General features: G+C 42.4%; 1 protein-coding gene across 3 annotated transcripts in view; it reads left to right on the forward strand.

Annotated features, from left to right (window-relative positions):
* The window catches only part of PSPC1 (paraspeckle component 1), a 184,584-nt gene extending 176,195 nt beyond the window's left edge, over window positions 1-8,389 (forward strand). For all 3 annotated transcript variants that reach the window (XM_073613471.1, XM_073613472.1, XM_073613473.1), the window contains 3 exons: window positions 88-155; window positions 6,883-6,984; window positions 8,270-8,389. The gene's annotated coding sequence lies outside the window, so the exon portion shown is untranslated. The remainder of the gene's footprint in view (window positions 1-87; window positions 156-6,882; window positions 6,985-8,269) is intronic.
* Window positions 8,390-14,461: the final 6,072 nt, after the last annotated feature.

The following is a 14,461-nucleotide window of genomic DNA, read 5'->3' on the forward strand; positions in this document are numbered from 1 at the left end:
AGTACTTCTAAAGCCTTCCATGAATCTCTCTCAGACTTTGTAATTTTGAAATGGCTGAAACTATATAATTTTTGTTTATATTTTCAGACATGGCAAGCAGACATGGTGGTATGATACTAGAATTACCATATGAAGCTGCACAAGGTCTACTTCAGGTAAGGAAAAATTCATTTTCTTCATCACACTAAGTTCCAAGATCAAAGCGAAATTAACATTTTTGAATAAGTTTAGTTAAGCTAAACCTAGCAGATATGTTGCACTCTCAAAACCAGATTCCCTTAAGAAATACACATTTTAGAATCTAGAAATGTTTGGATGCAATGGACTAAACAGAGTAAACAGGAACATTATTTGTAAAGTTGGTGCCATGAAAATCAGCCCTGGAAGGATTTTACCCCTTTATATGACCAGGCCATTTTTTGCGATACGGCACTGCGTTATTTTAACTGACAATTGCGCAGTTGTGCAACATTGTACCCAAACAAAATTCATCCTTTTTTTTTTTTTTCCCCACAGATGGCTTTCTTTGGTGGTATTTGATCACCTCTGCAGCTATAAACAAAAAAAGAGCAACAATTTTGGGAAAAAAACACAGCAATTTTCAAAAATCCAATAAAAATATGTAAAAAAACAAATTCCTTCATCAGTTTAAGCCAATTTTGTATAATACATATTTTTGGTAAAAGATCCCAATAAGCGTATATTGATTGGTTTGCGCAAAAGTTATTGCATCTACAAACTATGGGATAGATTTAGGGACTTTTTTTTTTTTTACTGGTAATGGCGATCAGTGATTTTTAGCTGGACTATGACATTGCGGTGGACAAATTGAACACTGAGTGACACTTTTTGACCGATGACACCAATACAGTGATCCGTGCTAAAAAAAAAAAATGCACTGTCACAGTATAAATGACACTGGCAGGGAAGGGATTATCAGGGGCAATCAAAGGGTTAAATGTGTTCCCTGGGAGTGCTTTCTAACTGTGTTGGGGGATGCTGACACTAGACAGAGAGAGATCTGTGTTCCTGATTAGGAAGGAATCACAGATCTCTGTTTGACAGAATGACAGTCTGCCTTGTTTACATAGATCGCCATTCTGTCATTCCCGAGAACAATCGCGGGTGGCCGGCGGCCCCGCTGACTGGCTCCTGCTGTGTCCAATCACAGCGGGAGTAGGTCACCAGTGGCGTGCGCCTCAAACCAGGGAGCGCGGACAATACAAGTAAGTTGTTTCGCGCAGCCAAGCTGCCCTGCCGCAGTGGGCGTTCGGGAACTGGATAATGCAGGTGAACAGTGTGTCACGGACTGTCATTATTTGTATTACCCAATCACTTATGTGTTCACTATTCATATATACTTTTTTTGTTTTTCACATCATTGAACACTTGATACAGTGCCTTGCAAAAGTATTGCCCCCCTTTGCTTTTTACCTATTTTGTTACATTACAGCCTTTACTTCAATGGTTTTTTTAATCTGAATTATATGTGATGGATCAGAACACAATAGTCTAAGTTGGTGAAGTAAAATTAGAAAAATATATACATAAAACTATTTTTCAGAAATAAAAAACTGATCATTGGCATGTGCGTATGTATTCACCCCCTTGGTTATGAAGCCCATAAAAAGCTCTGGTGCAACCGATTACCTTCAGAAGTCACATAAATAGTGACATGATGTCCACCTGTGTGCAATCTAAGTGTCACATGATCTGTCATTACATATACACACCTTTTTGAAAGGCCCCAGAGGCTGCAACAGCTAAGCAAGAGGCACCACTAACCAAACACTGCCATGAAGATGAAGGAACTCTCCAAACAAGTAATGGACAATGTTGTTGAGAAGTACAAGTCAGGGTTAGGTTATAAAAAAAAAATCAAAATCTTTGATCCGTAGGAGCACCAACAAATCTATCATAACCAAATAAAAATAACATGGCAACACGGCAAACATGCCAAGAGACGGCCGCACACCAATACTCACAGACCGGGCAAGAAGGGCATTAATCAGAGAGGCAGCACAGAGACCTAAGGTAACCCTGGAGGAGCTGCACAGTTCCACAGCAGAGACTGGAGTATCTGTACATAGGATGACAATAAGCCATACGCTCCATAGAGTTGGGCTTTATGGCAGAGTGGCCAGAAGAAAGCCATTACTTTCAGCAAAAAACAAAATGGCATGTTTTGAGTTTGCGAAAAGGCATGTGGGAGACTCCCAAAATATATGGAGGAAAGTGCTCTGGTCTGATGAGACTAAAATTGAACTTTTTGACCATCAAAGAAAACGCTATGTCTGGCGCAAACCCATCACATCACCCAAAGAACACCATCCCCACAGTGGGACATGGTGGTGGCAGCATCATGCTGTGGGAGATGTTTATCAGCAGTCGGGACTGGGAAGCTGGTCAGAGCTGAGGGAAAGATGGATGGTGCTAAATGCAGGGATATTCTTGAGCAAAACCTGTACCAAGCTTTACAGTTGCTGGTTTTGATAGCTTGGCTTTTGAAAGCCAGGTACTGAGGGACACAAGTTAGTCTGGATCAGTGATCCCTACTATGTTGAAGGCGAACAAGTCGACTTCTAGCAAGATATACCATCGAACTTGGAAAGCGTACATTTCTTGGTGTGAGTCGATTGGCGCTCAGCCTCACTCCTTTTCTATAGCTCGAATCTTGTCCTTCCTTCAATTGGATGTTGAGCAGGGGTTGGCCTTGAGTACCATCAAGGGCCAGGTGTCTGCCTTAGCAATCTTCTTTCAGCGACCCCTAGCCATTCAGTCTTTAGTTCGTACCTTCATTCAAGGAGTCTGGCAAATGGCTTCGCCTGTACAGTCTATTTTGCCGCCATGGGATTTGAACTTAGTACCCTCAGTTCTTCAGTAATCTCCAGTCGAATATTTGGGAGACTCCCTTACCTATTCTTGAGGGCTATTAAATCGGCCCATAGGGTGTCGGAGTTGGCGGCATTATCCTGTCGCACTCCTTATTTGGTGATCCACAAAGAATAAGGTGGTTCTTCGTCCCTGCCCATCGTTCCTACCTAAAGTGGTCTAGGACTTCCATTTAAATGAGGATATCGTGTTGCCTTCCTTGTGTCCCAAGCCGGCTCATCTCAAGGAATTTGCTTTGCGTGCCTTGGATGTGGTTTGTGTGATTCGGGTGTATCTGGCAGCCAGGGAGTCATTTAGGAGGTCAGACTCGCTTTTTGGTTACACAAGGACCAAGGAAAGGGCTGGCTGCTTCTTCGGCTACCATCTCCAGATAGATCAATAGATCAGACAGACTGACTCGGGCTTATTCTATTAAGTTGGGTTCCTCCTTTCCCTGTCATGGCGCATTCTACTCGGGCACTTAGTACTTCTTGGGCCTTCCGTCCTCAAGCGTCAATATAACAGGTGTGCAAGACGGCCACTTGGTCGTCAGTGCATACTTTCACCAAATTCTATAAAGTAGACATTTTCGCATCTGAAGGTCCATCTTTTGGCCACAAGATTTTGCAGGCTGCTGTTTGATAGGGGTTCCCTCTTGAGGGTTGTTTTTCTTCAACTATTTTTATTTTTCAGATGGGGCTCCTGTGTCCTGCTCAGGGCTCTTGTGTTTAGCCTTGGGTTATTTTCCACACCCCTCATTTTTTTGGCACTGCTTTTGGACATCCCAATGGTCAAGATTAAGGAGGCGCTGTGTCCGTCGAACTAAAGAGAAAATGGGATTTTCGTACTCAACGTAAAATCCATTTCTCCGAGTTCGATGGACACAGCACCCACCCCTCTATGGAGTTTGATATTTCTATTACTGCTTGCTACTGAACTGAATACCTAGAGAAGGGAGGAGGTTATATACTGACTGAGGATGGCCCATGGGGCGTAGCCAAGTTTTATGTTCTGTCTAGTCCTACTCCCTGCAGAGGCAATATAACGCAATGGTCAAAATTAAGGAGGTGCTGTGTCCATTGAAAACGGAGAAATGGATTTTACGTTGAGTACAAAAATCCCATTTAATCTTAGGTGTATGTTAAACGATAGACCGACAGAATATCAACTAAAATTCTGAAAAAACACCTAATACAAATGTTATGAATTGAATTGCAGTTCAGTGAGTAAAAAAAGTATTTGATCCCCTACAACCAACAATTATTCTGGCTCCCACAGACTGGCTACAGTATGTGCTTATGTTGTCCACTGATTAGTAATGTCAATTTAAGAAGGTGCTCCTTACGACAACTCGTTATGTGTCTAAAAGACACTTGTCCACAGAATCTTTCTTCTATTCAAACCCACTATCATGGGCAAGACCTAAGAGCTGTTAAAGGACATCAGGGACAAGGTTGTAGACCTGCAAAAGGCTGGAATGGGTTACAAGACCATCAGCAACAAGCTTGGTGAGGAGACAACTGAGATTTTTTGCAAATGGAAGAAATACAAAATAACCATCAATCGCCCTTGGTCTGCAGCTTCATGCAAGATTTCGCCTCATGGGGTAAGGATGATCATGAGAAAAGTGAGGGATCAGCCCAGAACTACACGGGAGGAGCTTGTGAATGATCTCAAGGCAGTTAGGACCACAGTCACCAAACAAACCATTTATAACACAATATGCTGCCATGAATTGAAATCTTGCAGCGCCTGCAAGGTCCCCCTCTTTCGGAAGCCCCATCTGAAGTTTGCCAATGAGTATCTAAATGATTCTGAGAAGGATTGGGAGAAAGTGCTGTGGTCAGATGAGACCAAAATTGACCTCTTTGGCATTAACTAGACCTGCTGTGTTTTGGAGGAAGAAAAATGCTGACTGACTCTAAGAACACCATCCCAACAGTCAAGCACAGAGGTGGAAACATGTTTTGGGGCTTTTGCTCTGATAAATGTATAGGCTGACTTTGCCGCATTGAGGGGGCCAATGGATGGGGTCATGTATTGTAAAATCTTGGATGAGAACCATCTTCCCTCAGCCAGAACACTGAAGATGGGTCTTCCAGCATAACAATGACCCAAAACATATCACCAAGGCAACATAGAAGTGGCTCAAGAAGAAGCACTTTAAGGTCATGGAGTTGCCTAGCCAGTCTCTAGCCCTTAATCCTATAGAAAATTTATGGTGGAAGCTGAAACTTCTAGTTGCCAAGTGACAGCCAAGAAACCTTACAGATTTAGAGAATATCTGTAAAGAAAAGTGGACCAAATTCCCTCCTGAGATGTGTGCAGCTCTGGTAACCATCTACAAGAAACGTCTTAGCTCTGTGCTTGCCAACAAGGGTTTCTCCAAGTTCGAAGTCATGTTTTGCTTGGGGATTAAATACTTATTTTACTCCCTGAACTGCAACTCGATTTATATCATTTGTATCATGGATTTTTGGTTGATAATCTGTCTTTTAAAAATACAAAGAAATGAAGGGTCTATAATTGTTATCATAGGTATAAGTGGGCAAATTTACAAAATCTGCGAGGGATCAAACAACTTTCCCCACTGTATGTGTAGCCAAACATTTTGGTGGTGATTTGGGGAGGGCCTTATTTTTGGCCTGTTTATCTGCTTGAAACAAGAGTAGGGTATAGTCAGAAGCTGTATCTGTTGTATGTGATTTAGGTGAGTGCAACTACAAAACATCTGGGTAAAAATCCATTCACTGATTAGGCAAGTCATATTTGACTTAAATGCAGTATGAGTTTTGATCCCTAGACTTGGAGATCTCCCACAGTTCCTTTTTTGAAGGAGTGGGTAGAACATGTAGACCATATTCATGACATGAAATCCATAATGTACTACAAACTAAACAGACTAACTCAATAACACATGGCGGGCAATGACAGACTTCCAATCCTCTGAAACCTATAAAGTCATCAAAGGACTGAATTAAACTTGGGTTGATTAATTTTGAAAGGAAACACAATGTCTGTGACTCCTATTTTCTGAACATCTTTATCCATTTTGCTCTTTCATTCCCCATCATTATCAGTTGTTAGCTCTCCCTTCCACACCCTCTGGGTCCCCCATGCCCCCGGATCAGAATACCAGATAGTCCTCTTCTCTACCTGACGCACAAGACAACTATAGCGGAGGGTGTGCCCACATTCTCTGGACGATATTGTGGGACATTATAGGTGTTTTGGAGGTGATGCATTGTGTTTTCAGTTTTTCATTATCCTCTCCCTTTCCCTTTTTTCCACTTCTTGTACACTTAAAAGGATAAGTTCAAGTTTTAGAAAAAAATAATAAAATATTTTTTGCAGTTAAAAAAAATGTGCCTTTATTTTTCTGGCACCTGTAAAGCTTCGCACCAGCGATCAGCAGATCGCTAGTACCATGCAGGTCTCCTGATCTGTCAGAGTATCTGTGTACCATACATTCTGTATGGGCAAGCAGATACAATCTAAAAGGAAGAATCAGTGAACTACCACGACACTCCACAGCTGACAGCTAGTACGGGGGACTTCTCACTGTACTACTGTCACAGGGAGTGTGGGGATCGGGCATTGGCTACAGCATTGGGATCATGTTACACCCTAAAAACGGAATATGTAATGGGCCCAAAGGTGGACTTCTACTTTAAACTCAATTTGACAGTCTTTAAACAATTTTACCTCTGTACCACTACAGGGTTTGCAGAATTGAGTACATTGGAGCTCTCATCCCTACATGCAACACCTTTTTTTCTGCTGCTTGATAAATATTTTATTATTTCTAACTTGCTTTACCAACCTTCATGCAAGACCTTATATTGTCCACCATAGCTTTCACTATTCATGTGTACCAGATCTGTCTCAATTTAAGTTTCTATGTTCTCACCTTGTATATGAGCAGTGTAATTTTGTTTTACTGTAAACAGAAAAGAGTAAATAACATGTTTAAAGCCATATTGATGCATACCTATGTCTTTATTGTTGCAGGTATTATTGGATTATACTCATTGCTTCTTACCAGCGCTGATCCAGTAATTTTAAGGCATCATCTAGATTTATACAGCCACTTAAGCAGAGATAAGTTTGCAGGTATATCCTCTTCATAGTTACATAGTTAAGTTGAAAAAAAGACACAAGTCCATCTAGTTCAACCATTAAAAAAATAACTACATAAAAAATATCACACTCCCATATACCTAATCCTATACCCACAGTTGATCCAGAGAAAGGTGAAAAAACCCCCAGAATAGCCGGATCCAATTTGCTATAGCAGGGGAAAAAATTCCTTCCTGATCCCAGAGAGGCAATCGGATTTTCCCTGGATCAACTTTACCTATAAATTTTAGTACCCAGTTATATTATGTACATTTAGGAAAGAATCCAGGCTGGAGGAAGTCTATTGCACATTTTCACAGTTCTTACTGTGAAGAAACCTTTCCGTATTTGGAGATGAAATCTCTTTTCATCTAGACGTAAAGAGTGCCCCCTTTTCCTCAGTGTTGACCGTAAAGTGAATAACAACACAAAGTTCACTATATGGACCCCTTATATATTTATACATGTATTTATACATGTTGATCATATCCCCCCTTAATCTCCTCTTCTCAAGAGTGAACAAATTCAGTTCCTCTAATCTTTCAAAATTATATCTCTCTCTCTCTCTGGAGTCCATACCTCTTTTAATACAAGAAAGGACTTTGTTCGCTTTGGAAACCGCAGCTTGGCATTACATGCTATTATTGAGCTTATGATATACCAAAACCCCCAGATCCTTCTCCACTATGGATCCCCCCAGTTGTGCTCCCCCTAGTATGTGTGATGCATGCATATTCTTAGCCCCCAAGTGCATAACTTTACATTTATCAACATTAAACCTCATCTGCCACATAGTCGTCCAATTAGACAGTGCATTGAGGTTGGCTTGTAAATTGGAGACATCCTGTAAGGATGTTATTCCACTGCATAGCTTGGTGTCATCTGCAAAGACAGAAATGTTACTTTTAATCCCAGACCCGATATCATTTATAAAGGTATTAAAAAGTAAGGGTCCCAGCACTGAACCTTGGGGTACACCACTGATAACCTTAGACCATTCAGAGTAAGAATCATTAACCACTACTCTCTAAATTCTGTCTTTTAACCAGTTTTCTATCCATTTACAAACTGATATTTCCAAGCCTGTAGACTCCTTTTTTTTTCTTCTTTTGTTTTTTTTTTTTTTTTTTTCCTTTTTTAACCTTTTTCCCTTTTGCTTCAGTCAGATAGTAAGCATAGTTACCATTTGCTGCCAGAAATCAGATAATTGGTATTTGATTTTAAACCGGCAAAAAAAAAAAATCTATTGTGGAATTGTAAATTTTCTTTTCTCTCCTAGATGGAACCTACTGCGGAAGAAAGATGACACTACCTTGATTTTTTTCTCTCAATGTGTTGATATGCCAGTAATAAAATTGTATATAACACACAGCTCTTTAATAAATATTTTTCCATTTTTTTTTTTTGTGTGTGGATCCTTCAAACAATAATATAGGCCCTTTAGCACCCAATAGGAAGCAAAAGTTAAAGGGGGGTGTGTGTTTTTGTTTTTTTATATTATTAATAATTTATACTTGCTCTGTGCAATGGTATTGATCCTCCCTCTCTGGGGTCCCTGTTCCTCCTCTGGGGTTCCCTGCAGGAACAGTTGGCTCCTTCTCGTCATGCACCACCATAGGAAGCCGCTTCCTATGGGGAAGCATATGCAGGCTCGCTCCTAGACTCTGTGAATACATAGACAGTGTGCCTTGGCCCCGGTTCCTCTGCTCGCAGGATTCGATTGACAGCAGCAGGAGCCAATGGCTTCTGCTGCTGCCTCAATCCTGTGAGAGACAGGCGAGAGCCGCTGCAGACAGGCACATCACTGGATTAAGTGAGAACTCTAAGTATTTTGAGGGTGAAACAAGCCGGTTCAGTCAACTTAAAAGACTTTATTCAGCAAAAAGCAACAGAAAATTGACAAGCTTTATCTTTATAGGCAGTTCAAACACAAAAACTCTTCTTGGCAGTATAAGACAGTCCTTTTAAATAAATAATGCTCAGCATCCCAGCCACAGCATATAACAGCAAAGTCCCAGTTCAAGCAAGCTCACCCAGCAGGATCAAGTCATAGGTAACAGATCTCCTTCCAGCTTCGAGCTCCTCTCAGCTTTGATAGCTCAACAGCCTTCTCTTTCCAAACACATTTCTCCTCTCTGACATTTTCAACTTGGCTGGCAATAAACAGGTCTGAAGGGGAAGTACCTGCCCTCTTCAATTATCCCCTTCTTAACCCTGCCCTAGGCTGACTCCACATATCTAATCCCCCCCCCCCCCGGTCCAGGCCCAGGGCTGGACAATTTGGTACTTCTCTGTGAGGAGAGGTTGCACCAATTCAGCCCAGCGGCTTCTGGGCCACCTTTTAAACTATGCTATGTTTTCAAATTCAGCCAGGCAGTTCCTCAATGTGGTAGTCTGGTAGTATCGGGTGTAAAAGTCACCAGCACAGGTTCTACCTTCGCGAGAGCAGCGCCAACCTTTTCTACTATCTCAGATGGGTCCTGTCCCTCCGTAAGACACCTCCTCTCCACAGTAGGCTCAACCACTAGCACTTGATACCCAGGTTTAGACTCTGACCCTGGCAGACCGATTGGCAACCCCCCTCCGGGTCCTCGCTAATGGTTTATGCCCATGTTTAAGCACTTTGCGATTTTTGGCTACCATGTAGAATAGAGTTATGATGCACAGCAACTTGGGGAGAGCGCATATCTTCTGCAGGATATTGTGGCTCACCACAACGATGTGACCTGTTCCCTGGCAGGGATCAAAGGGGAGGCCTTCCTCTGAGCATCAAACAAATCACTTTGGAAACCCCCAAGATATGACAAGTCAGGCCAGAGGGAGAACTCTGCCTCGAATCCTACGAACACCTCCAGAGGATCTAGGTCCGCTCCTGTAGGTTCACACATCTGACGGATTTCTTTACTGTTTACCTCCTGCAACACAGTATTTAACACTTCACATGGTTTCTCCTTTTTATGGGAGGCCCCTGAACCTTTGAACTTTTGTTCACACAAGTCCTAAAATAGGGGACAGTCTTGCCCAATTAGCAAATCATGGGGTAACCCCGGGATCATCCCAATTCTAGCAGTCCCTGCGGTTGTGGACAGGGTTACATGGGCCATTGGATAGTCCTTTAAAACCCCATGTACAGAGACCACTCCAATCTTTTTCCTGGGTATCAGATTTCCCTGAAACCTGTCCGATCGGAGCAGGGAAAAGAAAAAAGAGAGGCTCCCATCATATCACATAGAGCATGGTGGTCCCATCCCTATCAATAGGAACAAAGAAGGTAACCCCCCTCAAATGGGACTTTGACAGACCACCCACTCAGAAATAGATAAAATATCATCTTTAATAATATGGAATAAAAAACATAAAATCTACATATGACAAAAATGCACACACTGTATTACATGGAAAATAGAACAAATACTGTACACATGAACATCATACAATACAGATGCCCGACACGTTTCCGGTATGAAGTGTTCAAATACCTTCCACAGGGGCCGAGGGTTCAAAAAGTTTTTTTACATACATATTGATTCCAGTGTGATTCCATGTATAGACAGGCACTGAGGACGGAAAGGTCTGTACTAATGTTACATAACTCTCAGACTGTAAATATTGGGCAAATTCTTTAGGTGCATAATATCCGCAATATCCATCCTGTGATATATGCCAATGTAGTTCACATCAGGGTATGAGGGACAAACAGTTACTGGAGCCTGAAGTATTAGCTGAGTAACCAAGGGATCAATATCCAGCTGTCCCACAACGGATAAACGAGGTGTAGCACTCTGGCGTGTAGCGGCTAGATCAGTGCCTGGGGTAACCCCACTCCTAGAGTCAAGAAGTGCTACAACCTCCTGCCCATTAACCCGCACCACACTCTCAAGTGGGCTTAGATTGTTCATGGGACCAGTGGTAAAAGCAAACATAGAGCCATGTCACATTCCATTGGCCCCTCCCGCCTTGGACACTGGGCCGTCATATGACCCAGTTGTTGGCAGGACCAACAGTGAACCTCACAGGTTTCCCTTCTCCCTGCCGACTATCAGGAGGGTTTGACGTTTGGGTGCTCCTAGCGGGAGTGTTGGGCACTCGAGCAGACACCATGCATTCAACCGGTGCCATCTTTGCTCTGGAACGCACTTCCTTAGAACGGGCCAGCTCTCTGGTAATAGAGGGACTCTCCTGGACACTTTCTGCACAACTGTAAAGCTCGACAGCAGCAGCCATCTCATCCACCCATCGGTGCAGCTCCTTAGGAAGACCAGGCAAAAGGCGATCCAGTGCAACTCACTCTACAATCTGAGTGGTGGGCTTCTCCTCTGGTTTCAGCCAATCCTGGCACAGGTGCAGTAGATGATACAGTTGCGCAGGGGCAGGCTTAACTCTGTCAAAGCGCCATTCATGAACGTGGTTTGCCCTTAGAGCCACAGTCACTCCCAGCCTGGCTAGGATTTCTGCCTTAAGCAGTTTATAGTTCCGTGCTTATTCAGATGCCAAATTACAATAGGCCTGTTGAGGATCTGCAGTCAGGAAAGGAGCCAGCACATCCGCCCAGTCTTTCTCAGGGAGACCTTCCCTTGTTGCAATCCTTTCAAACATTGCCATATAAGCTTCCATGTTATCTGTGGCTGTCATCTTTTGCATAGTCCGCTGCACTGCCTTCCGGGGGTCACTCTTTACAGCGAGGTCACCTTTCATTATTTCAGCCTGCTAGGTCACCGCCTTTTGCAGTCCTGCTAGCTGTTCAACCAGTAAGCGGTTTGTTTCCTGTTGCACAGCGACTGCCTGGGCATTAGCCATTGCTAATTGTTTAATTAGCTCCTCCATGGCTTGTTCTGAAGACTTCACAGCCTGTGCAGCTTTCACCCAGGACATGGGATTGGCCTGTACCCCTCAAACTGCCCAATGCATAGCTCCACCAATTTGTAAAGGATCAGGGGGTGACAAGCCGGCTCAGACAGTTCAGTCAACTTAAAAGGCTTTATTCAGACAAGCTTTGTCTTTTATAGGCAGTTCAAACAACACAAAAACTCTTCTTAGCAGTATAAGACGGTCCTTTTGAATAATGCTCAGCATCCCAGCCACAGCATATAAAATAGCAAAGTCCCAGTTCAGGCAAGCTCACCCAGCAGGATCAAGTCATAGGTAATAGGGCTCCAGCTTCAAGCTCCCCTCAGCTTTGATAGCTCAACAGACATCTCTCTCCAAACACACTTCTCTGACATTTTCAACTCAGCTGGCAATAAGCAGGTCTGAAGGGGAAGTACCTGCCCTCTTCCATTAACCCTGCCCCAGGCCGACTCTCAACAGTGCATAAAGGAGAAGTTTGGGGTTAAGTTCCCAAATGTGGTTAAGATGTGCTTTGCTGAGTTTATATGAATCTAACATCAAAGCTTTTTTGGATGTTCCCAATGAACAGATCTCGTTAAACCTGGTAGGTGGACAAATGTAAGTTCTTAAAAACTTAGCATGTCTAGACATATATTGGGAATATTATAAATTTATGTATTGGGATATATATATAAATATATATATATATATTCGGAATTTGTATTTGAACGGGCTTTAGATTTCCAAGGTGGTACCATTTGTGAGTTTAAAGTGAGTTTGAGTTTTTTTGTTTTGTTTGCTACCACTTTACACTTTGTAAATAGTAAACAAATAAATCGTATGCTTTTAACTACCCCTCCAATTAAATAATCTCCATCCCTTCAATGGGTGGTGATTGGTAGTATGAATGTTCTTCACAGATGGTTTTTATCTGAGTCTTTTGTATGAAATAAAGATTTGTATTGACTTTTAATATTATGTGAAGTATTTATGTCCACTGGAGGGGTCATTAAAATCCTACTATCTACCAATTTATTGGGATGAAACCCTCCACTGGCACTGATTCCAGGAATCCCATTCTTACGCTGCAAATCTAAATTTACACTTTGTTGGCAAAACATAAAAATGTTTGAAATTGGCATTTACTGAAGTTCCCGAATTTCCTGGCTCCTGGACACTGCAGTTTTCTTAAATCTCTAGAACTTCTGAGTGTCATACTTTCTCAACCTGAGAGTTCCTAGCTGGTTCATTTACCCCTGGCTTTAACATGGCTACTGGCCTCTGCCTGTAAAGTCTAGCATAATCTGTAGTGATGTCAGTTGTTGGGTTAAGCAAATCTGAAAGCATTGAAGGTTGAAGAAAACTGCAATGCCCGTTAAGTATAAATGTTCATCAATGCAAATAGGTCAATGTGACATAAAAGCATCATTGTTTAGCAGTTTCCAAGGTTCCATACAGTGGATATAAAAAGTCTACACACCCCTGTTAAAATGTCAAGTTTCTGTGATGTAAAAAAATGAGACGGATAAATTTCCACCTTTTAGACCCCTTTCACACTGAAGGTGCTTTTCAGGCATTTTAGCGCTAAAATAGCACCTGAAAGCGCCTTTCAAGCCTCACCAGTGTGAAAGCCCGAATGCTTTCACACTGGAGCGGTGTGCTTGCAGGACCGAAAAAAAAAAAAAAAGTCCTGAAAGCAGCATTGAAATCAATGGGCAGTGATGCCGAAGCACCTGCAAAGCACTTCGGCAGAGGGGGGTTAATAGCGCCCAGCTAGCGGCCGAAAAGCACCGCTAAAACTAGTGGCGCTTTATTGCTAACGCGGCCTGCACCCCAGTGTGAAAGGGCTGTTAATGTGATCTATAAACTGTAAACCTCAATTGAATAAACTGAAATCTTTTAGGTGGAGGGAAGTAAAAATTAAAAAATATGGTTGCATAAGTGTGCACACCCTTACACTAATACTTTGTTGAAGCATCTTTTCATTTTATTACACCACTCAGTCTTTTTGGGTATGAGTCTATCAGCATTGCACATCTTGACTTAACAATATTTGCCCATTCTTTGCAAAAACACTCCAGATCGTTTAGATTGCGAGGAAATCTTCAGATCACCCCACCTATTTTAAATCGGATCAGGTCTGGGCCATTCTTTGAAGTGGATGTAAACCCGGAAAAAAATTTTTAGTCAGGGCTTGTACCTTGTAGACTATAGGATTTCATGTCATCTGTGCCCAGTCTTGCCACGAAGAGTTAATCCAGCTTTAAGCAATCCTCTTATCTTTTTTCAGTGAGATAAAAACTGACACACAGAGAAATAGGAGTTGGTTCTTCCCCCTTGCTGTGACAAGACAGGTGATTTCTTCATCTCATGCAGGGAGTGTGAGAGAGGCATTCTGTGTACCTCACATCCCCCCCTCCTTCTCCAGCATTCTGAAGTCACGTGACTCCTAGGTTTTGATTGGATGTTAGTGATCATAGCAGAAGTTCAGTGTAAAATACACAGGAGAAAATATGTTGCCAAGGGGAGTGTAGAGGTGGGTGGGGAGTCTACTTACATCACGACTCCGCCCACCGAGCTCCAGACAACAGAACTGCCCACCAAACCAGAGTTTTGCAGGGCTAATAACAGAAGAGGGAGATAT

This window comes from Aquarana catesbeiana, linkage group LG02 (genome assembly GCF_042186555.1).
Source record: "Aquarana catesbeiana isolate 2022-GZ linkage group LG02, ASM4218655v1, whole genome shotgun sequence".
NCBI classification, from domain to species: Eukaryota; Metazoa; Chordata; class Amphibia; order Anura; family Ranidae; genus Aquarana; species Aquarana catesbeiana.